Below are 27,307 nucleotides of genomic sequence, written 5' to 3'. Positions count from 1 at the left end.
TTGAGCTAGTGTCAATATACCTCAGCTCCAGATGGTTGCACCTAAGCATATCTTCATTTCTTTGGGCATATAAGCATGAAAGAAAGCTTTTAGCCACTCCTTTTTTCTTGAGAGTGTGTGAGGAAGTAGGTGGTGTTTTCAACCCAAGATCAAAGCTGAAAAATAAGAAATGGAAAGACAGGACAAAAATAAGATCAAGACTGGTAAAAACCCAAATGTTGTGGATGAGATTTGGTTTCAAATTTTCACAGAAATGTGGTGGAAAGCATGGAAATCAAAACATGGCAGTAGGAAGGAACAGGTATCAAGTGCGGCCTTTCAATTTTGATGTGGATGTTTCAGAGCCCACAAGACAGTCATACATTCCCCAGTCATACACTGCCCTTGAGACTATAAGACTGCAATGGCTTTGCCAATAACAGGAAGAAATTAAACCCTCCTAACAAAATTATATGATTTCTACAGCCCAGATCAAATACTCACTTGTCCCAAGTGCTGGGACTGCAATCTTGTTTGGTGCTCTTGTAGACTGCACTAAATCAAAAGAGGCCATAATGTGTCTTCTGGAAATACATATACTACATATCCAGGCAGGATTTGATTCCAAACTTTGATACCACAAGACTTTTTTTCCAGGATTTTTGTTCAGAGATATGTCCACAATGTTATTTATCTTTGTGTTAGGCAGTTTGAATCCATAGGCTTCAACTTTTACCAAGACCAGATCTGGTCTCTGAGTGACCAAGGAATTCCTTGCCATCTGTGGAAGCCAATACTTCCTTACACTAAGACTTTCTTACACCATTTGAATAATGCATTTACATGTCCTATGACACCTGTAATGGCTGGCTTTACACTAAAACCCCAGTGCTTGAAAATCATTAAAATCCCCTTGATAAAATAATTTATACAGGTAATTCCAACAAAGAAATGCAGTCAGTGCATGCTTAGATACCTAGAAAAGCAGAGCAAGTGTTTACAATAAGTAGACACTCCCCTGTGTAGCTGCAGTTGGCAGCTACATGGGGATGTTGTATTAAAATTAGAGATGGATCACTAATAAAGATAAAAACATTGGAAATTCTGTGATATTGCTATAAATGGGAGTCAGAAAATGCTGTTATTGTTAAATTCATAGATCCTTTTAAAAATGCCCTTTCTCATATAGCATCTTGAATGTATTGTGTGTTCATGCAATTTAATTCCATTAAAAAAATGCAGACTACAACTTGGCATTTTTTGCATTTGGAAATATGTTCAGTCTTTTCCTGTTTAACAGTCTCAGAGGTTTACTTTAGAAATGAAAACAAAGCTAAGTGGTCCTTTTGACTGCAGGGGTCACTCACGTTCCCTGTACATTATATGATCAGAATCCTAAGTTTTAACTCACAAGACCACCAAGATGTACCCAAAGTCTCCTTAAATACTAAACAGAAACTCTCTACCAGTTGAAATTACAGAAACTTGAAAAGTCCTCCTTTTGGCTACTTTTTGTGGGAGTTCTCACCTGACAGACCTCTGTTTGAAAATTACATGTAGTACATAAGTAGTGAAATTACCAATTTGTGAAGCTTGCTGGCACTTATGCATGAGCTCAATTCTCTGAATAGCTCTGGGACATCAAAAACATTGAGAGAAAGCAGCATGATTTTGGACTTGAACATTTAATTTCAAGGGGAAGTGAAGTGGTTCATAGGGTAGCTGTGTGACTAGGTCCCTTTCTAAGACCAGTACTTCAATTTAAAGACATCCCATCATCATCCCCACAGAAAAACAGTCTGGACTGAAGCACTTTCAATTGCATTAGATATGCAAAAGCAATGAGTCTATACAATTTCTATTTGCCACTAAAATAAACTTGCAATTCCATTGTTGCTGGATTAAGGACTGTCCATTTAAAAGACAATTAAATACTTACTGGCCTATCTAGTGAAAAGGATATTCAGTGATATTCAGCTGACTATTTCTACAGATAGGTGATAACATCATATTTTTTGAATCACTGACAAAAGTAAATGATTGTATGTGAAAACAAATAGAAATCAAACAGAAGTAGCTAAATGGATAGAAGAGGGGAAAATCAGTAAAGCAAACAGAAGCCAGAATAGAAAAATCTACCCATGAAGTATGACCAAGTTTATGTTAATTGTATGTGGGCATCTACCTGTGAATTAGGTGTCTGAGTTCCCATTGTAATCAATGGAGATTTAGAGTTTGATTGCACATAAATAGGTAGCTTGGCCATTTGAGGTGCCAAGGCTATCCCACTTGGCCTGTGGCAGACATTTCAAGCAGGCATAAGCGTCCTGTAGGAACTGTGTCCATAATATGCACATGGAAATAAAAACTTCTGGTTGGAAAAATTAATCAAGTGCTTGCAGCAAGAGCAGCAGGAGCTTAGAAACCTTACTCCCATATGGACACCTACAGCTGGGACTTATCCACCTTACAAGACACTTCAGTGCCTGCAATATGGAGATCAGTCCCACCTCAGGGGAATGACCCCATTACCTAAATGTGAGCGCCTTGCATCATTTGTGAGGCTTATCCATTACACCTGTGCAGCACTGCTAGGTGGGACACTAGGCTTACAAGAAACCTGCAGCTTTCTGGAGAAGCACACAGAAGTCAAGCAAGACATCCTACTACAGGGTTCACCTCGTGTGAACATAATCCCATTTCTGCATTGTCTGTAGTGTCTGAACTACTGCTTGCTGCCTAGATGAAATACCTATAGCAGGTGGCTGAATAAAACTGTAAGGAATGCATGCACCTGTGTTCCTAAAATAATGATGGTGGCCCCTATCCTCCCTTGATAGTGATGCCAGGTAAATACACCACTATACCTGGCACAGTTTTAGTCCTGGCTAAGTTGTTAAGCTGGCCCTTCCCTCTATGGTTTCCACACTGAGAAAGCAAAGCCACTAATTTACTGCAAAATTTCCCAATGTGGAAAACCCAGTTATGCTTGTATAAGGTTTTGTGGTTTTTTAATTGGTTTCTGATGCCAGTAACAGGTACTAAAATCAAGTTTTGCAGCTCACGGGAATTAACTAAAATAATATTGTCTCTGATGTCAGCATATCAAATACCATAACATTTTCCGTACAAAATTGCATGTCATATGAAGATGCCCTACATTTGACCTTCCTGTGGAGGAGTGATAATCTAAATTTCACTCTAATATCTGTTTGTCTGAAAATAAAGAACAGTTCTAAGCCTTGCATAAATACCTTTTCTGCACTTGGCTGTCATGGTAGCCATGAAACAAATGTAATTAATTTAATTTGTTAAGGGATCAAGTAACTTCAAAGACAATTTGCAGTATGAGCTTGCTCTGAGAGGCAAGGTATAGCATTAATTTCCTCTCTCCCAGATGAGAATTCTGGAATCACTATCCTCCAGTATTGAAAAATATATATGAAAAGATAAAGGGAGAGAGAGCTTTCAAACAAATTGCACATTTAGACATTGGTCCTAGTGGCTGTGTATATGTAAATTATCTCTAGATACTAAGCAACAATGCATTTATATTTCAGCACAGCTTTCCTGCTCTCATTTTTCTCATCTGAAATATTCTGGTATCTTGAGAATAGCAAATGTGACCTGCTTAGCCATAAGAGGTAAGACCAATATTTTTCACATGTTTTCATCCTCATTTATATAGGTCTTCCTTGGACTTGTATGTCACAGAAGTAATCAAAATCCTAAATCTTGCAGATATTTAGAATAACCTGGTAACAGAACATACAGATGCGAAGAAACATTTCTCCCCTTCCTTCTACCTGTGAGATGAAACACATCATTCAGCATCATAACCTTAAGAACTGAAACTGTATGATCCAACAAGGTCAAGAGGACACATTACATGTATGTCATTCCTGAGGACAGACACATGGTATTTAGCAATACTTCATCTTAGGGATCTAACCAGGAAAAATAACAACAGTAAAACATAGGTAATATGATTTTTCCAATAACTTCTCTTTCTGACATAAATTATGATGTGACATCTTAGCCAAGAAATTACAATAGAAAAATTATCGTATTTTCACCCATGAAGTCTGTATTTTTTTTTTGTCAAAAATTGAAATAGAATTGTAAGTAATAAGTGCACATTAACTACACTCTGATATGATGTATCCTTACCATATATATGTCTTTTCCTAACCCTAAGAAAAATGGCATACTTGAACCAGAATCAGCCAAAAGATTTTTATCCCCACCTCTAAGTTTCTCTAGTAACAGAGACCTTTTTTCTCCCCTGGCATACAAAACATTTCACTCCTCCCCAGTGGTGAATCATCTGTTGACATGAGTAATTCCTTTATACAGAAGGAATGTCATATTTTAAGCACTGGGATTATCTATGAGTGTATTATACCAAGGTACACTGGAGAGAGAGAGAGAGCGAGAGAAGCAAGCACAGCACTTCCTGGGCGCTGCTCTGTGAGAGCACTGTGTGCTGGCAGGCACACTCCAAGCATCCCCACCTGGGCAGGTGGCAGCAGCTCACCTCCCCATCTAACCACTGAAATCTCTTCCTGTCCTCTTTTCCATAAAACTCTTCTCACACACCCAAACACGCTGCTGGGGTGCTGCTGTGTAGCTAATGAGCTGGATGGCTGAGGTGGATTGAATCCCCACAGGAGGCCTTTGAAATGCATCTCCCTGTCCCTTGAGCAGGCACTCCAAGAAAACATCTTCCCTAGGCACTGAAAACCAAAGTGGAAATTCATAGCACCATACTCACCTCTCTCTCTGTAATCATTGGCTTTCACACTGTTCTTCTTACCTTGAACATGGTCCCAAATAACTACCTAAATCTGGGAGTGGAATTACTTACTTGGCAGTGGCAAACATCAGAAGCTGAGATTTAGAGTGGCTTTCTTTAGCAGGGCAGATTTAAGAGGGATTATTGGCTCCACTGATAGAGACAGTGACTAGAAAACTCTTGGGATTTTTGTGTTAAAGATTGGGCCGCAAATCGATTATTGTCTGCTTCCTTTCATTTAACAATAAAAACAATGAATTTTCTCATTTCCTCCCTATTCAAATACTCTATGAAGACATTTCAGTAGTAAAAACTATTGTTTCCCCACATCTTATGTCTCTGTCAATGCTCTGCATTTCAATCATCTGGAACTGGATAACAATTCATATTTTTAAAATCTTTCTGTGGAATGGAGAAACCAGTTGAAGAAAATACAACTTTTAATCCTGAAAAACAGAGCTCTTCACTGGATTTGAGTATCTGGTTATCAGCAGCCATCCCTGATAAAAATAAGTCCAATACTTTTCTTTTTCCTATTCATTGCACACTTGATAGAGTTTTATCAGTGCAGTACATAACTTTATCTTTACAATGTGCACATTTGCATCACCTGAGACTTTCTTTTACTGGTTTGTAAGCCTGCTGCCAATGCAGCTGGACTAAATTATGTAATACAGTGAAGGTAATATAAACCAACTCAAGGACCCCCTCTTCACCTACATCTATGGCATTTCCAGTACTTTATGTGCAACTTACTGAGTCTTTCCTTAATTCTACAGCATGGTTCTGGCTCACACTGTCTTTTCCCTTGGAACTTTATTAGTATCCCACATTCTTTCCAGCTGAGGATTTCCTGTGAGGAAGGGTGCCCCTGCAGATAAATTAGATAGTTTATATCTCATCTTTCTTCTCACAATAAGGAAGGCAAAAAAGTAATGGGGGTAGAAGAATATTTTTGTGTCAACATATTTACTTAGCTTTAGATCTGCTGTAGCATTATCTAGAGAAGCAGTCAACCTTTCCCCTAGTCTTAGCATCTTTGTGAGCTAAAGATAAAAGTCACTTCACTGTGTTGAGAACTTCAAGAACAGGGGAAAAGACGTTGTGCCAAGTGTGAAGGAAGAATATATCTAGAGCTGGCATGAAAGAATTCATTCAGTCTCTCTACAGTGGAGGGCAATAGTATATACAGAAACCATCACTTCAGTAAATTGATTCATCTCACTATTTTATTGAACCTTATCCAGATCATTACAGCCCTGTCTCAAATGAAAACATTGTAACTCAATATGTCAAGTTAAAAAGTGACATTTTGAATAGGAAACTATTTAGCAGGTTTTCAAAGAGAAGACAGGCTCTGTTTTGGCAGTGCTGTGACTACAGCACTGAGTGGAGGGAAGATTGTGGGTTAAAATCAGCAGCATACATCTTTTACTCATACCATCTCCTTTTGTCCAGGCATACACACAGAGTTGCTTCTGAAGGAGCTGAATTAACTCTCAGAATAGATGAGAACAGAGCCATATTGCCCTGAGCTCTCAGTCACAGTATCTGCATTATGTCTTGTGCAGCAAGCTCAGTACCCTGGCAATATCTTGTTATTCTCTTCATCTACTGCTACGTTTCATTGTTGAAATCCCTGGCTGCTGGCAGTATTGGATAACTATGGGAACACTGAGTTCTGTCCTGCTCCTACACTACTAATTCCCAGGCTCTCCATTTCATATCCAAACTTTTTTTTTCCCTGAGTAATTAACTTCATTAATTCAATTATTTTAGTTGCTTATTCTAATTTTGAAAAGTTATCAAAACAGATGGTTTTAAAGTCGTTTTTATCAAACAAACAGTTTGAAAAGATGCCACATTTTTCAGGTGACAGCAGTGAAGTCAATAGATAAACTCCATCAAGGTTGAAAGCAATGACAAAGGACCAATAAAATGGCTTAGCTGAGGAGAAAAGCACCATAAAGCAAACATACAAAATCAAGCCGACAGGAAGCATATGCACACAGATTTGTGTGATACAGTGTAAGATACTGTAAAGGAACAGTGTCACTTATGAGCCCATAGAATCTCTCATAAAACTACCTAAGCCCCAAAAGCAGCCAGCCTTTTATTTTGACAGCAGGGGCAGGCCTTTGGAGAACATTAAGAATTATAAAGAGGTTAAAGTACTCCAACTTTTCACATCAAGATATTCATAGTATGGGATAAGAAAGTTCTGATTCTCTGATGCTCAGATGAAATATTTGTACCATTGCCAAATGGAGCAATTCTGATTACTTCATAAAGAGCCACTTCTATTTGAACAGTAAGATAAGGATTGTCCCAGTTTCCATCCTACTATTGAAATCATGTTGGAATTCCCAGGGCTGAATTTTCTCACATAAATAATTAAAAACCTGCATTAAAAATGCTGTCTGCATTGTTTCAGAGAAGAGAGTTATTGCATTTCATGGTAGATTTGTGCTCTCAAAGATACTTCACCCATGAGGAAAGCCAGGTTTTTAATTTTTAAAATTAGAAGTTCCTTCCAGGCATGCTGTGTTTCCTTGTAAACATGCTAGACCACTTAACTAGTTCACTAACTATTCAACTGTATTTTTCTGAGAATTTAATTTAAAAACAATGACATGATGTTTGGGTATTTTGTTATGTACATCTTTTCAATAAACAGCACCCTGACCTTGTAGAATCAGAGTGAGTTAAATAATAAATGGGAATAGCACGAGCCAGAAATCATATAGTAAATAAAAAGGTGAAAGAACTGTTGAAGGTCATGGTGAGAGAGACTGAATCCCACTCTTTCCTCTTTAAGCCTTTGTAAGTAAATACTTACAAAGGATGAATACCACACCTAAAGGACGTGGTATTCTCAGGAATTCTCCTGAGAGAAGTTGTGAGAGAAGCAGAGAAAAGCAGATCAAAACAACTATTATCTCATCCACTGTTACCTGTTTGTGTCCATATGGAATGTGGTATGGCGATTGTTTACCCAAGGGGATTGCTTGATTGGATTCTGGTGATGGCGTTTTGGATTCATTGACCAATTGGATCCATGTGTGTGTCGGGACTCTCAGGAGAGACTCACGGATTTTCTAGTTAGTTAGTTAGTTAGTTCTTGTTAGTGTAATATTGTGTAATATAATTACAGTATAATAGAGTTTAATAAAGTAATTAATTAGCCTTCTGAAATCATTGTAGTTCAGACATCATTCTTCCTGCATCGGGCATCACAGCTCCAATAAAAGGAAAATGTATAGCTTCAGAGAATTTACGCAGTTCTCATCCTTAATGAGATATCATAGTGATGAAATGACCTTACTAGTAGGAGGTATCCAAAAGCACGAAGTGGAATGGGAGATGGCACATCATCCAGCCACCAGTGGATCAGAAAATCCCCCTGAAATGTTTAAATGATGGTTTCCTTACAGTACCTACTGTGATTAAACGTAGCAATTGCAGGGGCAGTGTCAATAGCTGCATTAAGAACACTTGAGAAGTCAGGTCCTCAGGGCCAAGTATTAAGTGAACACACAAGATTTTTCTGGCCCCTTGCTGTTGACAGCTGACAGCTTTGCCCTGTCAACCTAAAGGAATAACAGAGAAACCTCTAGAAATCCTTGTGATATCCTCCATCTCCACTGTGAAAGTCAAAAAATCAAATCCAGCAACAGATGTGAGCCTTAAACCAAAGAGAATGGAGCTTTAAATTGAAAGAGATTGAGTTTCTCTAAATCCCAGCAGATTGCACACCAGCAAGTGTATCATTTAGCAAACCTAAGGATGGCTGTTTCAGAGATGTTGCTATTAATATAAAGTAAATTATCAATGCTCAGTAGAAACAGTACTCCTGCTCTTTCACATCTCTTTGCAAGGAGAAACCTAAAGCAAAATGGAAAATAATTCTACTTTTACACCAAGAACTTTAACTCATGGAATTAATTGAAGCTGAAAATCTGATTTGAGACAAGCTTCAAATAATGTTCAAATATAGTTTAAATGTACATAATCTTCTAACACTATACATTTAAAATTCATACCTGTTTTTTTCTTCAATTATCACCCATAATTACGTAGCTGTCACTCAAAGTGCCCTGAACCTTCTAGAAGACAAAAAGAAAATGCACTCAATACAAGTGTTAGGTGAGATATTTTCTCTGCTACTTCAACTACATATTTAAAAATAAGAGAATTTAAAGTGTTAAATTTATAACATGAATATGCAGTTCTTTATCAAATACTATGATAGTCTCTAAATACTTTTTGTTGTTGCCTTATTATCAACCCCTACCTCTAGTCAGTGCTCAAGTCTTTTTCCACTGTCCTGTCTTCCTCTACCCTCCCATTGTGTTTCTTCTTGATCCACCCCATTCCAGGATGCCAGGATCCTTTGAGTAGATGAAGCAACAATTTTTTTGTAAAAATTAATGTCTGGAAATTTGGGTAACTGTGCAGACTCCTTCTTCCTGTAATACATAACAATCAATTGCTGTCTTTCATCTCTATCCCTTGGTTTATATGAAATCTTTCTATTCAGATCTTCCTCTCATCTGACAGCAAATCATTACATATCACACCAGTAAATGGGAACACAATGAATGTTCATTTAATCACCTACCAAGAGTCCCAGAACAGTTGAATTCTGCTTTTGATCCTTTCACAGGACTGAAATGTGCTGGGAATGAGTCTAGCTCATGTGACCACTGATATTGAACCAGATGGAAATGTACAGTGATCTGTACATCTCAGTATTACCAAAGTCATTGAAAAGCATAAAAAAATTTTCATTGAAGAATTTAATTAGACTTCTCCTTGCTGTTGAAGGTCAGTTTCCTTTCTTTTTCTGATTTTACAAAAAGAAAACTCTAACTCTTCCAAAACAAATGGACAAAAGCAGAGAGCCATATTTTTAGATCATCTCTTTATCCCATGTTTGCATGCATCTCATAACTACCACTTAAAAAAAAGTTTTTTACCTGCTTTATTGCATTGCTTAAGATAAAAGGAATTAGCCAGAGATACTTGAAATGGAGCTGGATCAGCATCTGTAAAGTTGGTAGTGCAAGCAGAAGACTGCTAGCACTTTAAAGGCTTTACTCCTTTGTCTTCTGATTTTTTTACCTGCCTTTTTAACTTCTGATGTCACTCAGCTGGTTTTTCTCTTCTCCCAAGATAGATGAGGGATTCTTGGCCCTCTCCTTTCCTGAAAAAAATTGTGTCATGTAGCTTGTTCTGGGCTGTATCCCACTAGACAACAATATGGGACTGCTCCACACTCCTACCAAACCGCCCACACTCAATAAGACCATGAAAGTTTTGGATATTTGAATCTACTAACAAGGCAAGTTTTATTTGCTATCACATTAAGAAATGCTTCAGACCTGACAAAGATTCCACCTTACACAGTGAAAATCCTCACTTGTAGTCTCATGAAAAAGGTCTTGACTAATCTTCAGCTAATCAGCAGAGATTTGGAGCCTCAGTGATCTCAGCCCAACCTGGCAAATAATTAAGGATGATTTTAGGGGTCAATATCATTGTCATACAGATTACCATCAGGGGTGAATATAAGTCTCAATTTGTCTCTAAGTGAAAGTAAATATATTTGGTATTTAGTTTAGATTTCAGTATCTGAGGAGAAAAGTGAAAGCTAGACTTGACAAAGAACTACAGAAATATCCTCAGTTCCAGATTTACCAGCTTGCCTAAGGACCTTCTCCTTACAACACTGCAGTGTGGTACATTTCCCTGGGATTTCTAGGCAACAATAAGCTCAGAAAAGGACAGGCATCTGCAGATCCACACAGCATGCCGGGTGTGCAGAAAACAAATGGCCGCAGTCCCAAAGCACAGTTGAAATGCAGTAGCTTTAATTTATCCACGACGTGCTGGCCCTGCTTCTTGCTCTGGGAAATCAGTCTGCTCTTCTACATATAAATAATACATCTTCTACACCCTGTGTTATGAAGATGTTGCTCAAATGCAATTAATTTCATAAGACCCAAATTCACATCCTTTCCCCAGTGTGAGGGCAGCTGCTGCCTCGGCTAAAATATTTCAGAAGAACCTCTGAGTGATGAAGCTATGGGATATCCTGGGAAGGACATTCCCACCTTCCTGGTGAACCTGTAATATTGCACAGTGAGGAAGGGAAAACTCCAAGGTGCCAGGGAGAGAACAAGAAATGGAAAGTTCATGCACAGTTCAGGCCACAGGCCTGGGCAAGGGAAACTAAGCTCAAGGTGCAGCTCCCTCTCAGCTTCATACATGGGACATGACACTCTCCAGGGATGGAGACAAGAAGTGTCTGGCAGCTGGAAGGAGAGCTCTGTGTCTTTCACCTTCTGAACTGGGGGGGGGGGCTCTGATGCTAGGCTCTTACGCCAAAAACACTCATCATCACTACACTGTTCCTTACAGACTACTTGAGGAAAACAGATGCCTAAAATAGGTGAGTGGTGTTTTCCCTCCGCACATATCAGAGAGATCTTTCTCATTCTCTTGGCTAGGCAAGGTGCTTGCTTTAGGAGGCTTTTTAGGTGAAGCAATGCTCCAGTTTGTTCCATATCACATATCTGGATAGGTAGTCTGGATTGCAGGTGTATTTTCAAACCCTTTTTCAGTAGTGCTAAGCACCAAACTCTCTTCCTTTTTACATGCTCTTCTCATATCACCAGAGGTATTCAAGCAGCATAACAGAAGCAGGTGGAAGATCTAAAAGGAATCAACATATGTGAAAAATAAATATTGAAATAGTAAATATTGAAAAAAATCTGCTTGTGCAAAGCTGGCTGTTTAACTTTTAAAATTTGTTTTAGTCTTCTCTCACATATCACATGTTCTGTCCTATCGAAATGATATTTCATACAGCCTGGTAAGCAGGATACAGAGTCTTCTGATTTATTCTGAATGACAATATGACTTGCTCTCTTCATTACCTCACATGTGACAAGGGAAACTGCAGCTCTACAACATTTGCATGGGAGGGAGATTTTATTTTTGTCTTACCAGTGGAAGGAACTATGACTAACATTTAGCTAATATTTACATAGTGCTTTGATGCTCTGAAGTGCTGAATTCATAGGACAATGCAATGTTTCTATGAGGCCTTTTCATGCAATTTCTGCTACACTATCTTCACTAACAGCTTGTAGCTATCTTAACTTGTACTGTAGCACTATCTTCAGCTTCACTTTGGCTGACGCAGAGAATTTGGAAAGTTTGCTATGTCACATGGGTATAGAAACAAGCTTGAATACATAACTGCTGATTCTTTACTTTAAAGAACTGTTATTTCTTGATAACTAAAAATGATTACAGCTGTGCTTTTCCCACTGGTTTTATTTGCAATAACTTCATTAATCCCTTGCACTGTTGCTGCTCTTTTTTGACAGACTGGTGACTCTTGGATTAATCCCTGAAACTTTATGTTCTACTTAGCGATGACATTTACTGGACTATTTTTAAGGAAACTAATATCTCAAGTTCTGCATTTCAGGTAATAAAAACTTAGCAACATGAGATTTCTAGTTTGAACTTCAGACACATTTTCTATTCCTGAGGGGAAAAATTATGCTTTGCATTCACATTAACATTTTGAAGGTTTTAAATGCTGTTTACAATGTATGGATAAGCAATTATATGTACCCATTTTTCAGATTTTCTCAATGAGTGTTAGAACATGAAACAAGTTACATTTACTTCAGCCTTAATCCTTTGCCATTAAAACTTTTGATTTAAATTGAACTTTCAATTATTTTGGCTATCTATTAGAAGTCAGAATTAAATGGCAAAGAAGTCCTTGAAGAATCACTTATATGTAAATTTTCTATGGAATTATTTTCAAGATTCACAGAAGAGGCAAGAGAAGGGAAAACTGGAAGGAGCTTTCTACTACTTATTTATCACTTAATGATCAATCAAACTGTTGGACACGAAAGCTTAGGTGTCCACCTAGGAATCGCATCCTCTGTCTTCTATATTCCATGGAAGGTACAGCATGAAGGGGGACCCAACAGGGGTTAAATATATTTGATACTTAAGGAGTAATTATATTAATTTAATTAATTGCTAGTGCCTTGCGAGACCTGGGAGTCCACCTCTGTATATTTTGTTATGAAGCCTACCATTTCCTATAGCATTAAGTTCCACTGTCTCAGCTTTTGTTCTCACAGAATGGACAATAAAACCTTAAAAAAACAGTAATGAGAACACCAAAATTGACTTTTTTCTTTTTATTTTTTTTTCTGTGCATTTGAATCTTAGGGTTGAGAGAAGATCTGATAAAATATTTTTGTTTCTGTTTAAAGCATTCACATTGTTTCCCCACATGGCTTCACAGCTGTCTAGTAATGCATATTCTCATTCCACAGCCTTTCTCTTAGTGAGGGCTGGTACAGGGTTTCCTTTCTCTTCCCAGAACACACCCCTAAATCTTATTGACAGCTAGGGTCCTCTGCTTTTGACTCAAATCCTGCTGAGCAGTGAGTTCATTTTTAGAAGTTAGGGGCAACAAGACAGTGACCATGTAAGCCTGATTCTTTAGGAATCATGCTAAGAACATTAGCAATATTTAAAGTAGCACAAAAAAGCTTGAAAATATTATTCTAACAACTAACTGAAGTGTTTATATAATCAGCAGAAAGCTCGAACCAATAGTTGGGAACTTTGTTTCCTTGAAGATTGTGTTAGCAAGAAAGAAAACAAAAGCTTTTTCCCATATAAATTTCAAATAAACTTTTCTTTCCTCTTCAGATAACCTTACTGTAAAGAAAAAAATCTTCAACTCTCCTTTGATCTCTTCTGTAGTACACTTACACATTCAGAGAAAAAAAAAAAATTGTTTAGTCCTCCAAAAGAAGAAATTCGTAGGACAAGTACGGTTAATTTAATTGAATACTTAATTGATTAATACAGAGAGGATGGTACTGACTGTGATAATTGATGTTTAATAATTGAGATGTCAGATGAATACGATATAAAATTTGAGCTTCTCTTTTACCTGAAGAAGATTCTTGTTATTTATCATAAAAGCCAGTGTCTTAACTTGTATTTACATAAATGGAGAAAAAATTTACTTTCAAAGGACTCAATAATTAAGTACTAATAGTAGAGGCTTTCTTTGTAGCTAAATAAAAAGAAAAGTATTACCGCATCCAGGAATATTCTGAAGACAGTTAATGCTTTATGTGTAGTTGGTGTTGATGTAGGTAGTAAAATTTACATATGAAAAAATCATTAGATGTCTTGGTAGTTTTCAAGCTCTGTTTGTGTGTCCAGCTTTGCAACATGACATGCTCAGCAGCAGAAAACAAATTTTGAACAGGAGTCCCAGATTTTCTAGATTCTGAAGTTGTGCAATATCATTTTAGTCTCTGTGATACCTAAAACACTGAGTTTGGATAGTAGTCAATAATCATACTATTAATTTAATTTTTTCTTATGTTATCATTAATTTCACCAACACGATTGTGACCTTCAGAGAAATGTCATCTCAGTGACTTCACAATTCTGCAATGTATTACAAATTGCAGCCAATAGCTGGAAATGTCAAATTTCCTGTTTCTGCAACATTTGTAGTAGACTAAACCACAGTCTAGAGATGGGAAAAGCTGGCCTGTTTCTCACTTTTGTGAAGAAGAAAACCATTGCTAGAAGCAGCTGGACACTTGCGTGACAATATTTGAAAAGTCTTCTGAGTTATCAGCATGTTTAAAACAGACAAGAAATCTCTGGTTTGGATATAAATATTTCATAACCAGGAAAGATTTTAGATGTAACACAGTTGGACTGACTGCATTCAGTGCTTTTAGTTATAATAATGCTACTTTCATTTGGTCAAATAGGAATGCTTATGACAAGTTTGCATTTGTTCTATGTGGGTCAGAGAATTGGATGCCTATCTATTAAAATGTTTGAGTGTGAAGACATATAGAGGATTATAAAGGTGGTCTGCAGTTGTCCCTCCTTTGTTATACAATGATAGTATTCAATAAAACCTATTAGTTGCTTAGAGATCCACGTATCTGCCATAGCCTTTGCCTGTCCTTTCAGCCTCCAGCCCAATACTGACTGGTACCTTTATAACCACTAGGTACTGTTCCAGAAAGAAAAGATCAAACACAAAAATTGAATAAGAATTGACATTCTGCTCTTCCACATAGTTACACTCTGCTTAGGGAAAAAATAGAAATAGAGAGAAATAAGAAATTAACTTTTAGTTAAATAACCAAGGGGAGAGTCTTCAAGAGATGTTACTTATAGAAGAAATACTAGCAAAAACACTTGATAGTCTAGCTAAAATGACTAGATAGTCATCAGAATGTAAACATCACTCATTTCTTGAGATCACTCAGACTTTTACTAGATAGTTATTAGCTTTGGGGTCAGACACCTTTTAAAGCTCGGCAAAAGAACATAGACTTACTCCAAAGTCTTCTCCAATGTTTCCGTGCTCCCTTGGAATAAAATTCTCAAAGACTGGGGACTCAAAATCTCTCAATAACAGTGCTCACAATGGAAAGATGCTCCATATTTCTACACTAGCTGCCCCACACTAGGGTCTCTGTCCAGAAATCACTACATTTTCTTCCAGATTGTAACAAAATATGGAAGACAATTGTTTAAAGACCGTACCCTTTTTATATTGCAAAATAAAGAGATCTTGGAAATGCAAAAAGAGTGTGTCTTGTGATGTCCCAGGGAAGCAGTGAGAAAAAAGAATAGGATTTAAGCTAAAGATTTACTGAAAATAAGAGGCCATCATGTAGTGATCTTATGAATGAGCAGCAGAGTATTGCTGCACTTGCCTGGCTGGACTTATGTCCTGGGACTCATCCTTATAAAAGCTATCATCCTGTTTCAGACAGCTGTGTTTATCTACACATTTCATATGCCTCTTCCTTCTATCCTACGTCATACCTAGACAACTTCCCTAGAGTTTTCCTGACCTTGAAGGTACTCCATTGTTTACATCCAAGTCTTTTGATGCTGAGCAGCATCTGTCAGGCTGAACAAGTTAAGCTCCATCAATCTGACACAACAGCTCTAGCTTTTCTGATAACATGGGATTTCATTCACTCCAAAAAACAGGATTATACCTAACATGGCTTTGCATCAAGCTAAAAATAAACAAGCGCAAATGCATCAGTTATTTTCTCCTTTTGACAGTACAATTGAGCAACAAGCTTATTAATTTACAGATATGAGTCTCTTGAGGACTGACCACTGAAGACAAAGAAAAGCCATCTGATAAAATCTTTACAGTTTGAGCCCTTGGGGAAGATACCTAACCTCTTCTTATTTTCTTTTCCCTGGACAAAATGGAGTATTCCTTGTATAGGTTCTTTCTATTATCAATAATAAATGGGTTGTATAGCTTTACATGTATATGCAGTGGACATAATAATCAGGCAATAACCACAATACTAGGCTGGATTTCAGTGACTGTGAAAGAACAAAATAAATGAACTTTAAATTAGTGTGTTACTGCTAGTAGCAACTCAACAGTATCTGAAAGAAAGACTTGAGGCTTACAGCAATGCACATAGCTAGGATCAGAGCCCATCAATAGTTGGAAATTGTAGGGGGAGAATAAGAACTTGAGCAATATAACATTTGAATGCTAATCAAAACTGCATCAGTTCGTGTCCTGAATGTTTAGAAACTATCTAACTATGCTGGATGGTGATGAAACATAGGAATTAGGAAGATCTAACTACTGACTGTCATGTTTATCAGTACCTCTGCTCTCATACGATACACAGACTTAGGTGTTCCAGTAAATCTGATGGTACTAGTTGATGAATTTACAACTGACAGATGGTTCAGCTGCTATTAAAACAAGTGAGAACTTTATGGGTTTTTTTGTCTTGTATGCAATGTCATTTGAAAGGATTCTGATTATCACTCTTTATTTTCATACCATTTCTCTTTTGCTTTGCACTGAGTATCCTCAGATTCTGGTTTTCATTGTGGTTATTCATGATTGTTCTTGGATTTCAGAACTATGAACTGGAGTCATCAGCAAGTTTGTGTAGACATGTCACAGTTAATGCATTTTTCATCGGTGATAATAATGGCAGAAACCATATTTTAAACAGAGAACATTAACAAGAACTAGAAGGAATGCAATATTTTATCTAGTGTGTTGACCAAAACAAATTATGGAGTAACAACCATAAAATTGGCAAGAAATCAAAGATATGATTAAATCCATCTCTCCTGAAGTTTAACCTTACTTCAGTGTTTACCTGTGCCGTGTTCTATTCAAGTTTGGAGCTGGTTTTCCTGGATTCTGTGCATTCTCCAAAGTAATAGAAAAGTCTTCTTTTTATAGTGAAAATGTATGTGGAAAGTGTTCCTGAGAATATTCTGAGCAAGTCAATTGCAGTTCAGATTTCTGTGGAGTCCTCATGAACAATGGTTCTGGATGTCTATGGGTTCCTAAATCTATTTTGCATTGTTGTAGCTAAGAAGGATCATATTCTATTCTAATGTGATTACTTATTATTTCTGGGAATATACCCCATGAAATCTACAGACAGTTTAACATCCATCATCCCATCTGCTTGTCAGCACAGATTTCCTTGAACATGTTGGTCCATTGCTCACATCCATTCATGGGCTTATACCCAGCTTGAGTTCAGTGTGGGCTGTGTTCAAAGAAGCTGTGTTTTCTCTGATGTCAGAGTGTTTTAAAAGGGCTAATTGATGTTTGGGAGTATGTCTTGTCCAGCAGAAGAGCTTCCATGATGGGTCCTGCCATGGATCAGTGAAACAGAGCGCAGGAAGATTCCCTGTGGGCTAGTATATAAATGGGGATGGAGCCACTTTTATTCACCTAAGACAGAATGATTCTTTAGCCTCTTCCTTGTCATGTGGTATCCCCTGCATCCATTGCATATACCAAATGCAAACAGCCTCTGTCCTATCACAGACATGTCTGGTTCTGCAAAGGAACAAGTATGTGTATCAGGGCACAAAAAAATGCCTATGTATATACTCCTCACTCAAATGGATATGCATTATTCACTTGGTGGAGTATACCTTTGGGGAATGCACTTTCAGTCACAGGACAGAGGATGAACAAACCTCTTGGTTCCCAGCCATTCTTGAAAGCTTTAGGGAAAAATAAGAACAAGAAATAGACTGAAGACTGGAAAAAAAATTGCTCTGGTGAAAGATACCTTGCTGGAAAGCCAGGTTTATACTCCTGATCTACACTGTAGACTAATTCCTGCAAACAAGAGGACTGTAATATGAAACTTGCAAACAGAATGCAAATAATTGCTTCAACTCAGTTTTCCTTCAGTGTTTCTCAGTATTTGTGCAGAGTTCAGCAAATCATTTTTACATACATACATAAATACAACTAGATAAATCTATGTAGATTTACTATACATTATGTACTATTATTTAGCAGGAGAAAAAAAACCAAGGAACTAGAGGCAGCTCCAGCTAACAATGAATATAGGGTTCTATCTGCTCCCTGTTGTGTCTTCCTAATCAATCTAAACTCAACCTGTTCTTATGTGGTGGGATCCACAGGCATCTCAGTGACTCTCAGTACCACATCATACAAGACTTAAGTGGACCTTTATAAGACTCAAATCCACAGTTTTACCAACAGATATATTTTTAAAGTTACTTTAGTGGGAAGAACACTTTATGTGAAAATCTGTAAGTTAGGTGAGGCTTTCATGTGCTTCCTGATATCTACTGTGAACCTAAATACACCTATATGTTTTAATGCATCCCTGCAGTTGCCTTGCTTTTATTTTTCAAGATCCTCAGGGTATATCTATACCTTTACACAACAGAAGGCCAGGAAGTCACTTCATCACTGAACTCCTGATTGCCCCCGTTACCCAACTTCTTGGTGGCTTCCACCTTGGTCAACTCATCTCAGGCTTTCTCAACACAGTTCACTCCAGCAACTCCTTAGAGAGCAAACATGTATGAGACTTCATCAAATTTTTCTGTCTCCACCCTTCACCGGCTGTCAGCACCACCCCAGCCAGCTTTGAAACCTTATATGCGCCCACATTCTCTCTAGCCACACCTGTGAGCATGAAAGATTCATTCTGTGCTTCACGCCATGACAACACCTCTGTGATGAGTTGCCCAGCAGTCATCACTTCAGACACTTTAGAGTGAATTAAAATACAGTCACACAGCACCTCAGTCATGACTTAGCATCAACAGGGGATATCTCTGGCCAAGGGATATGTCATGCAAAGGTCAACCAAAAGCCTATTGGATTAAACTAACACAATAGGAACAGGACACCACAAATACAGTCAGCAACAGAAGTCAAATAACTTTGTCACTTTTTCAACATCATTAAAACAAATTGTGAACCATGTCTTATGTAATTACTTTCAAAAGACTCTTAGGCATGGCACTAATGAATGTTCCACAGGTCCTCTGTAATATAAAGTTATTGTTAATTCAATGTTAAATATTTCAAAGATGTCCAGCAATAAAATTAAATATTTCAATGGTAATAGGTAATTTATTTGTTCTGTGGATATTTTAGTTTCACTGCATTTTAATTTCAAACTCTTGTCAGTCATCAGTTTCTGTGGGATATCAACAAGATAAATAAAGCTGTTAACTAAGTGAGAATTTACTTGTAAATCAAAATGTGTGCAATAAACTGAAGGCTTTTTCTGATTGCTACCAAACATTGTCAGTATTAGAAAAAAAGTATCTATGATGCTTGCTCTCACAAAATCTAACTAGAATTTAAATATGGAGATAAGCAATAGCTCTCAGAAAAGGAGTTTTTCTACACCAAAAGGGAATGATCAGCAATGATTCATCTTGGTTGCTTCAAAAATAAGAATGATTTCTATCAGATTTACTGGATAAACTACACCGTATATTTGCATTGGTGAGGAGACAGCATCTGCTATTCTTACATAGATCAACATATATATATTTTATTCTCCACCTATTTCTCCCATGGTTTTATTGGCACAGTAGTGGAATTAAAACTTATGTGAAATAAATCACAGTAAATAATAAGAATTGCAAATGTTCAGGAAGTTGAAAACATTTGATTGCTTTAGAAAAAAAAAATCAATGCATTTGAAAAGAATAACAGGATAATCAAGCAAGTCCTGTTTTACTATTGCAGCCTAAGAGACTTTTGGACTTCCAGCAGAGAAGGCATTTATGGATCATCAATGTATTATTTGTAGATGCAAAAGGGAAAAAGTACTTTTGTCTAGAGACAATAGTCTTGATTATGGTGTTTCTAAAGTAATAAAAGTATATGCAAGTCTAGAATATATTTTTGCCTTTTTTTTTTTTCTACAGACATCATCTTAGAATGCCAATTTACTGCTTACAAATATTATTTGCATATATCAGTTCAATAAACAGGCATCTGGCTGCTAAATCTGCCTGGCATTTTGGAGGTGCCAAATGAAGATTTTAGAATGAGTAAATATATGGTTATTATACTTACAAGATCCATAACATGCCAGTCCTTAGTCTTCATAAGATTTGTCATTTGTGAATAATTGCTTTTAAAGTGGAGGTCAGGAATTGAAGCCAGAAATAAATTGATATTGGCTACAGTTTGTAAACAAGACTCCCTTGACATGCTGACTTGACTGTCCCTGTTTTTATTTCCTTTGGCTGGCTTTTAATCTTGTTCAGTTAAAGTAACTACAGAGAAATGAATAGGCTGATTAGGTTTGGCAAGCTATATTTTCTTATATAAATCCAACATATTAACAGTCTAGAGCATTCAAAATTTTTCATGTATGTCTGTGAATGTAACTTTGTGTTCAGGATATAATGTTGGTATACATGTTCAAGACACATGAGAAATTATTTGCCTTTTGTGTCATTAGAAAGTTAATCAGAGCAGCTGTAAAATACTATCCTCATTAAATTTATTAATCTTGGTCATAGAATCATAGAATGGTTTGGGTTGGAAAGGACCTTAGAGATCATCTAGTTTCAACCATGTTGCTATGAACAGGGAATGTTCAGCTAGACCAGGTTGTTCAGAACCCCATTCTGCCCGGTCTTAAACATCTCCAGGGATACATAAACTTCTCTGGGAAATCTGTTTCCACCACCCTCACAGAATTTTCTCTAAATTACTATCCAAACCTGCTCTGTTTCAGCTTAAGGCTATTCCCTCTTGTTCCCTTACTAAATACCCTTCTGAAAAGTCCCTCTCCAGTGTTCTTATAAGCCCCCTTTATGCACTGGAAGGCTGCTCAAAGGTCTCACCAGAGCCATCTCTTCTCCAGGCTGAACAGCTCCAAGTTTCCCAGCCTGTCTTCCTAGAAGAGGTGTTCCAGCCCTTTTGATCATCTTCCTGGCCTCCTCTGGACTCGCTCCAACAGGTCCATGTCCTTCCTGTGCTGGGACCCCAGAGCTGGATGCAGCACTGCAGGTAGGGGTCTCAGCAGAGAAGAGCAGAGGGGCAGAACCCCTCCCTTGCCCTGCTGGCCACACTGCTTTGGATGCAGCCCTGGACATTTTTGTCTCTCTGAGCTGTGAGCACACATTGCTGAGCCATAGTGAGCTTGTCATCCACAAACACCTCCAAGTGTGTTTCCACAGGATTAGTCTCAATCCATTCTCTGCCCAGCCTGTACTTGTGCTTGGGATCTATTGCCAAGATTTGTATAAAGAAAACCATGGGTTTGGAGCACAGAAAGTAACAAGAAAAAAAAATTCATTATTTTCTGTTCCTGATCTTTTAGACCAAACTAAAACATTGAGAAAACAATGGCTCCAGGAAGTAGTGTTTCTCACTTCAACAAAAGGAAACTGAAATATCTGGATCAAACAAATGGTGATGCACACCCAAAATCTGCTTGTGAGAAAAAAAAAATATACTGACTGGTACTAAGAACACCTTGCTTATCCCATTAGGATTTTAACAATGTATTTATCCAAATCATAAGTCTAGTTTTGATGCTACACAGTCATAATAAATTATATAAAAAGACCTCATAAATTATAACCTTATAATTGCTGTACAATAAAAGATATTATTATTTACCTTTTCCTCATTAAATTATGCTTGTCCTTCCAATGTCACTTTGGGTTGGGTTGAGAGTGCCAATCTTCTTCCTTCAGAAATGGCGAGTGCATTTTACCTCATGCCATCACTTCCCTGAAGCATTCATTGGGAAGAGTATGATGCCCATGATAGTGGGATCTCTTCTTCAGGTTTGGAGGCCACCTGGGTTTATTTTTATACATTTTTTTTAAAAGATCAGTTTTCAGCTAAAGTTTGAATTTTTTCCAGTACCATCCCTTAGCCCAATATAACACAAAAGGCTCTTAAACTGGCCCCATGGTGACAAGGTCTGATAAGATTTGAAAAACCTTTGCCAAATGCAGCATTTCCAGGATGATCTACAAGTGGTCAGGCAAAAGCCATTTGACCACTAGACAAAATATGTTCATAGTTTTGTATAACAAAATACTAGAATCTGTAGGTTTAGAAAGGATTTCTCATTACACAGGGACTTCAAAAATAATTGAGGAGACCACGACTTGATATAGTTCAAAGGTTTGGGTTGTGGAACACTAATGGATGACTTTTTAGAGGGGCAATGACAAAGTTTCATGCAGGCCTATTGTCTCCCTATATTTTAATATCATTACTTCCTGCATCAATTTTTCCATGCTTTCCACTGATTCAATGGTTTGCATCTATTTACAGGAGTTCACTGACATAAAGAGAGATTTATCTGCAATGCTCCAATGGATAACTTTAATTATACAAGACAGTGGTATTTCATAGACCTGTGATTAAGCTTGCCAGCAAATTTTACACCCTAGATGTATTTTGTTTTAAAATGCCAATTTTTCAAAGTGAAATCTGTTTAAATAAAGACAGTCTTTTTGATAAAATGTTTCGGGAAAATGCTTTGACGTTTAAATCCCCCACACCCCCAAATTAGTATTTTTTCATTAGTATCTTTTCATTTTAAAAATATCTTCTTTTTTACAACTATACTGGATCATATTGAAAGAAACCACAAATTAATTATTTTACAAAGTAATGCAAAAGAGAGAGAAAATATTTTTTAAAAATAAGTGTCGAGTTATATTTAATGAACATTTTTAGACTGCTGATTCATGAACATCTGCATTTTGAATATTGAATTCCCACTGAGAATGGAAACTTACTGTGATGAGTACTTTTCTTCCAGTATTATTCATGGATATTCACTGGGAAATTGCAGTAAAACCCCAGATATATTGTCCTACTTGTAGTTGCTGACCTTTGTCCCAAGGTCTGCCAGTTAGGCCAATTTGGGAAGCAACTGTGATCTTTAACAGCCAGAGGCAGCAAGCTACACAAAATTTCTTCAAACAAGTTCTGCTCCAATTTAAGGTGCAAAATCAAAAAAATGCTCTTATTCATACTTACATTTTTTAGATGAACTAAAATTTATTCTGCACCTTTGATGAGGTATCCCGTCATTCTTAGTATCAAAATTAAGTCTCCTACGTCTCTTCAGTAATTAACATAAGTGCCAAATAATCTTTTCCCCCTATCTGATAAAAGTCAAGTAGCTTTCTTTAAATGCCAGCAATCATTCTGCTTCCTGCTATCTCCTTCCTCACAACACATCCTGTCTCCCCTAACATGCAATGTCAGTCAAGACCTCTGAATCTAGCAAAGCTACTTTGCTTTTTTTCCTTCCACTCTGGAGTCAATGGGAGTTCTCTGGTCTACCCTCATTCTCTTGGAGAATGAGATTTTACTTGGTCAAAATAATTCAAGTATCCCTTGTTTGTCTTAGTAGGCAGCAAATTACTTTAATCTGTTCTACTTTTCTACAGAAGCGCAGGCCCTATGGACCTTACACCTCTTTGGATAGCAGCACGAAGAGGAGGAGATAGGTATCCAGAAATGATGTCTTCCTCATGGCTTGAATACATATATGAATATACATGCTTCTTTGGCTTCTCTCAAAATAATGAATTCTCACCTTGACTCATGCTTGCCTTTTCCCATGCATTCTGTGGGTAAGGGACACAAAATATGTTCCTGTCTGGTATTTCAGAATGATACATTAATTCCCTCCCCCAACCCTTTTAATTCCAAGGGACAGAAGCCATCTGTCTTGTAGCTGTGTGCAAGACATTTGCAAAAAATAGGTCCTTGCATTTCAAGCAAATGAGTGTATTCTCTAACACTTAAAAAGTAATTATGGTCATTATTTATCACCATCATCTTCAGCGAGAGGAAAGAAGCCTTTTGCCTTCAGGCACAAATAGATGTGGTCTAAAGCAGCAAATACTGAATATGACATTCTCTAGTACAGCTTATAAGCAAAATAAATGCAAGCATCTGAGCTATGCTGATACTATGAAGACTTAGGGCTGTCCTCTATTGCATGTGCTAACCTTTCCAATAGAGTTTTATTCAAGATATATCCATTCTATAAAATACTGCACGATGCAGAAATACCTTGAACTAGTATTTCTGGAATGAGTAACTCTGGACTTTGAATTAGCGGGGAGTGATTAACCCTGGGCTAGTTTTCATCTTCTGTTTCTGTAACTGGGGCTGGTGCCCCTGCATATCACTAGCAGTGCTGTGCAGAAAGGCAGCACAGCACTGAATGGCACAATGTAGGCAGCAGACCAAATGCAAGCAGCACACAGCATTGTTCACAATGGAGCTCAGATGGAGATGGAGAGCAGCTATTAAACCATAAGGAACACATCATTTAAAAAGCCTCTGAAAAAAGGAAAAGCTAAAGAATCAGCAAAAATCCGTTTAATCACCTTTGCCAAAACTATATTCAGACTCCAAGGTACTTCTATGCTGTAGCACACATGCTTCTTTGGCTGTATAAGGAACACTGCATTTCTTTAAAATGCAAGCTTTCTACAATTTGTTATAATTACTAATATTTTGTTCCACATAATAAAATAGTTGCAGGTGTGACTATTAAAACACCTCCAAAAATGCAGTTTTGCAAAAATACTTTTCACTGAAATACAGTTAAACCTTCTCATTTTAAAAATTTAAAATGTGATCTAATTTGTAGCTAATGTGCATCTAATATATTTTTCAAATTTGTAGCCAAATGTCCTCAATATATAGAAAATACAGGGGTTTAGGGTACATAAGAGAAAAGTATACACCACATGTAATTTAAATTCAAAGGCCACACTAGAATACTAATTTTTTTTTTCACTGTAAGTATTCACAGCACTTAAATTTCACTTAAATTCCTGGTGGTAAGTCAGTAAGGCAGACAGCAACTTTGAAGTCTTTTGAAGGGCTGACATAATGGCTCTTAGAGGGGAACAGGATCAAGACAGTGAATGGCAGATAATACCTCAGAAGGAACTTAAACAGTCTGAATACAATCTGCAGAGAATTTCTGAAAAGCATTCGACTAGTAACATTTTGATCACAAATGTCCAGTTTCCAGAGGCTTTGCAAACATTAAAACCAATATTTCCAAAGACACACAAAGATAATTTCACACAACTAGAAATCAAAGAGCATGTGGTAAGTGGAAAAATCTGATGGTTTTATGAACTGTGCATTTCTGGCATCAGCCCTAACATGTTAATCTGATTGTTTTGTCTCCAGAAACAGAAGGAAAGAGCTAAGCAATTTTTCTTCATTTCGGTGTTGCTGTTACAGATTGAAGGAATAAGCAATTCACGGAGTTCTGTGTCAAAAGATATATTCCATTGTCAGTTCCAAGAATATCTGGAACTGATTGATCACAACCAGCATTTGCCTGACACATTTAATATTGAACAGCATATACCTAAAAAATATTTTTTGATAAAACTGAGTTGCAAATTTAAAAGATACTAATAACTTTGATTAAATGCTAAGGATTTTTTTTTTCAAATAGTCTAGAAATATAGACTCCTGGAAACTGAAGCTCTTACTTGAAGCAGATTTTCGGCTTAGCTTTCATCAGTTCCATGGAATTTTCCATTATATGACTTGCTGAAAGATGCATGATATGATCTGAATGACTGGTGATTGATGTGTCCCAGGGAGCATAATTTTAACTGTTCCATATGAAATAGATGTCTATCTACCAGGGACAGACATAGTCCAGCAATTTCACAACCAGCCAAAAGTCTGGGATAGTATTAGAAAGGTGAATTCTTAACATACTGAACTTTTTGTTTTCTTTTAATACAGGATTCCCAGTGGTAACAAAAGCCCTCACAAGGATTCTTACTAAAGTTTGACATAATCATTCCTTGACACTTCTGCTTCCACAATGTTTAAAAGAAAAAAGGGACAGCTGAAAAAAAAAATAATTAATATTATTTTCTCTCCAAAATTAACTAAAAAGGTAAAGAAGAAAACATACAAGGTAGTTTTTTAGGGAAGAATACCAAATACTGAACATGAGAGTTTGACACTGGCCACCTAAACTAAGCAAAGGACTGCACTCCTCAGTAAGTACCTAGCAAGTTCATACAATGAGCTAAATATACCATTTCTTTCTTCTTCTATTTTCTCTCTTTGATGAACAATTTTTGTGATCAGTCATGTTTGTATTGCATTTCCCATCCCAAGAAATGCCAACATACATCATAAAACAAGACCATATGCTACTAAAATAACATATGAATCTGTTTTGGAAACAAACATTGCTTTTCTGGAGTGAAGGATTGAATTCACATTACAGTTTTCCAGGTGTTCGTTTTTAAGCTCAAACATGGAAGACATACACCCAGTAACCAGTTTACTTGTGCCCAGTCTATGACACTCCTATGCCAAAGCTCCAAGGCTTAGCCTGAATCCTTGGGGAGGGTGGTATCAATCTGCCAGCAGGAAGTAGTTCCTCCTGTCTGCTTACAGCAATTCTCCACGATGGGCTTGGCGAGGACACATTGCACATTGTGTGTGCAATGGAGCTCAGCCCTAAGCATGCAAAGTTCCAGTCCTGAAGTAATTGATGTGATAAGTTGTGGGCTAGTGACATTTTGAGAGGCACAAGGAGAGAATCAGAGCAAAAGCTGGAATTCAGTGTCTTGCTGTAGAACATATTGTCTATTTGCATTACAAAATAGACTTCTTACAAATACATTCTTCTACTGACCATAATAAAGAAAAATGCAGAGATTGACAGGTATAGATTATCACAATGTCATTATTAAACTCAAAACTGACAGAGTTATTAGAAGTAAAATGCAAATTTTTACCTGAGAGGAAAATCTATGGTAAAATCTTCATCACTGACTGTTTTTAAAATTGAGACTGCCTTCATGTTTATCTAAAAGATGTGCTCCAGTTCCAGCAGGAATTAATTCAAAATGTTATGGGCTCTGTTACAAAGGTCAGACTCTGTAATTGCAAATCTTCTATTACAATCAGTTAATCTTCTAATTCAATTTCATGCTATGCATTTCATATAAGATCTTGAATCCAAAGAACAGAGTCACAATGAGTGATTTTAGATTCCTATAAAGACAGGAAGAAAACTGAAGGGCCATAAAGACAGTAAAAAACATATGTTGAAATTTAAAAAATTGAAAAGATGA

General features: G+C 37.1%; 1 long non-coding RNA gene across 7 annotated transcripts in view; it reads right to left on the bottom strand.

The window, feature by feature from the left end:
• The window catches only part of LOC146768668 (uncharacterized), an 89,429-nt gene extending 65,046 nt beyond the window's left edge, over positions 1-24,383 (bottom strand). For 3 of the 7 annotated variants that reach the window (XR_014958794.1, XR_014958796.1, XR_014958808.1), the window contains exon 1: positions 21-24,383. This is a non-coding gene — a long non-coding RNA (uncharacterized LOC146768668). The remainder of the gene's footprint in view (positions 1-20) is intronic. The other 4 variants (XR_014958807.1, XR_014958805.1, XR_014958802.1 and 1 more) reach the window with 4 other exon arrangements.
• Between the last annotated feature and the right edge of the window lie 2,924 nt (positions 24,384-27,307).

The sequence above is a fragment of the Lonchura striata genome, chromosome 1 (assembly GCF_050655825.1).
Source record: "Lonchura striata isolate lonStrDom1 chromosome 1, ASM5065582v1, whole genome shotgun sequence".
Classification (NCBI taxonomy): Eukaryota; Metazoa; Chordata; class Aves; order Passeriformes; family Estrildidae; genus Lonchura; species Lonchura striata.
The sequence above is the reverse complement of the archived record's forward strand: the minus strand, read 5'-3'. Positions and strand labels throughout refer to the sequence as shown.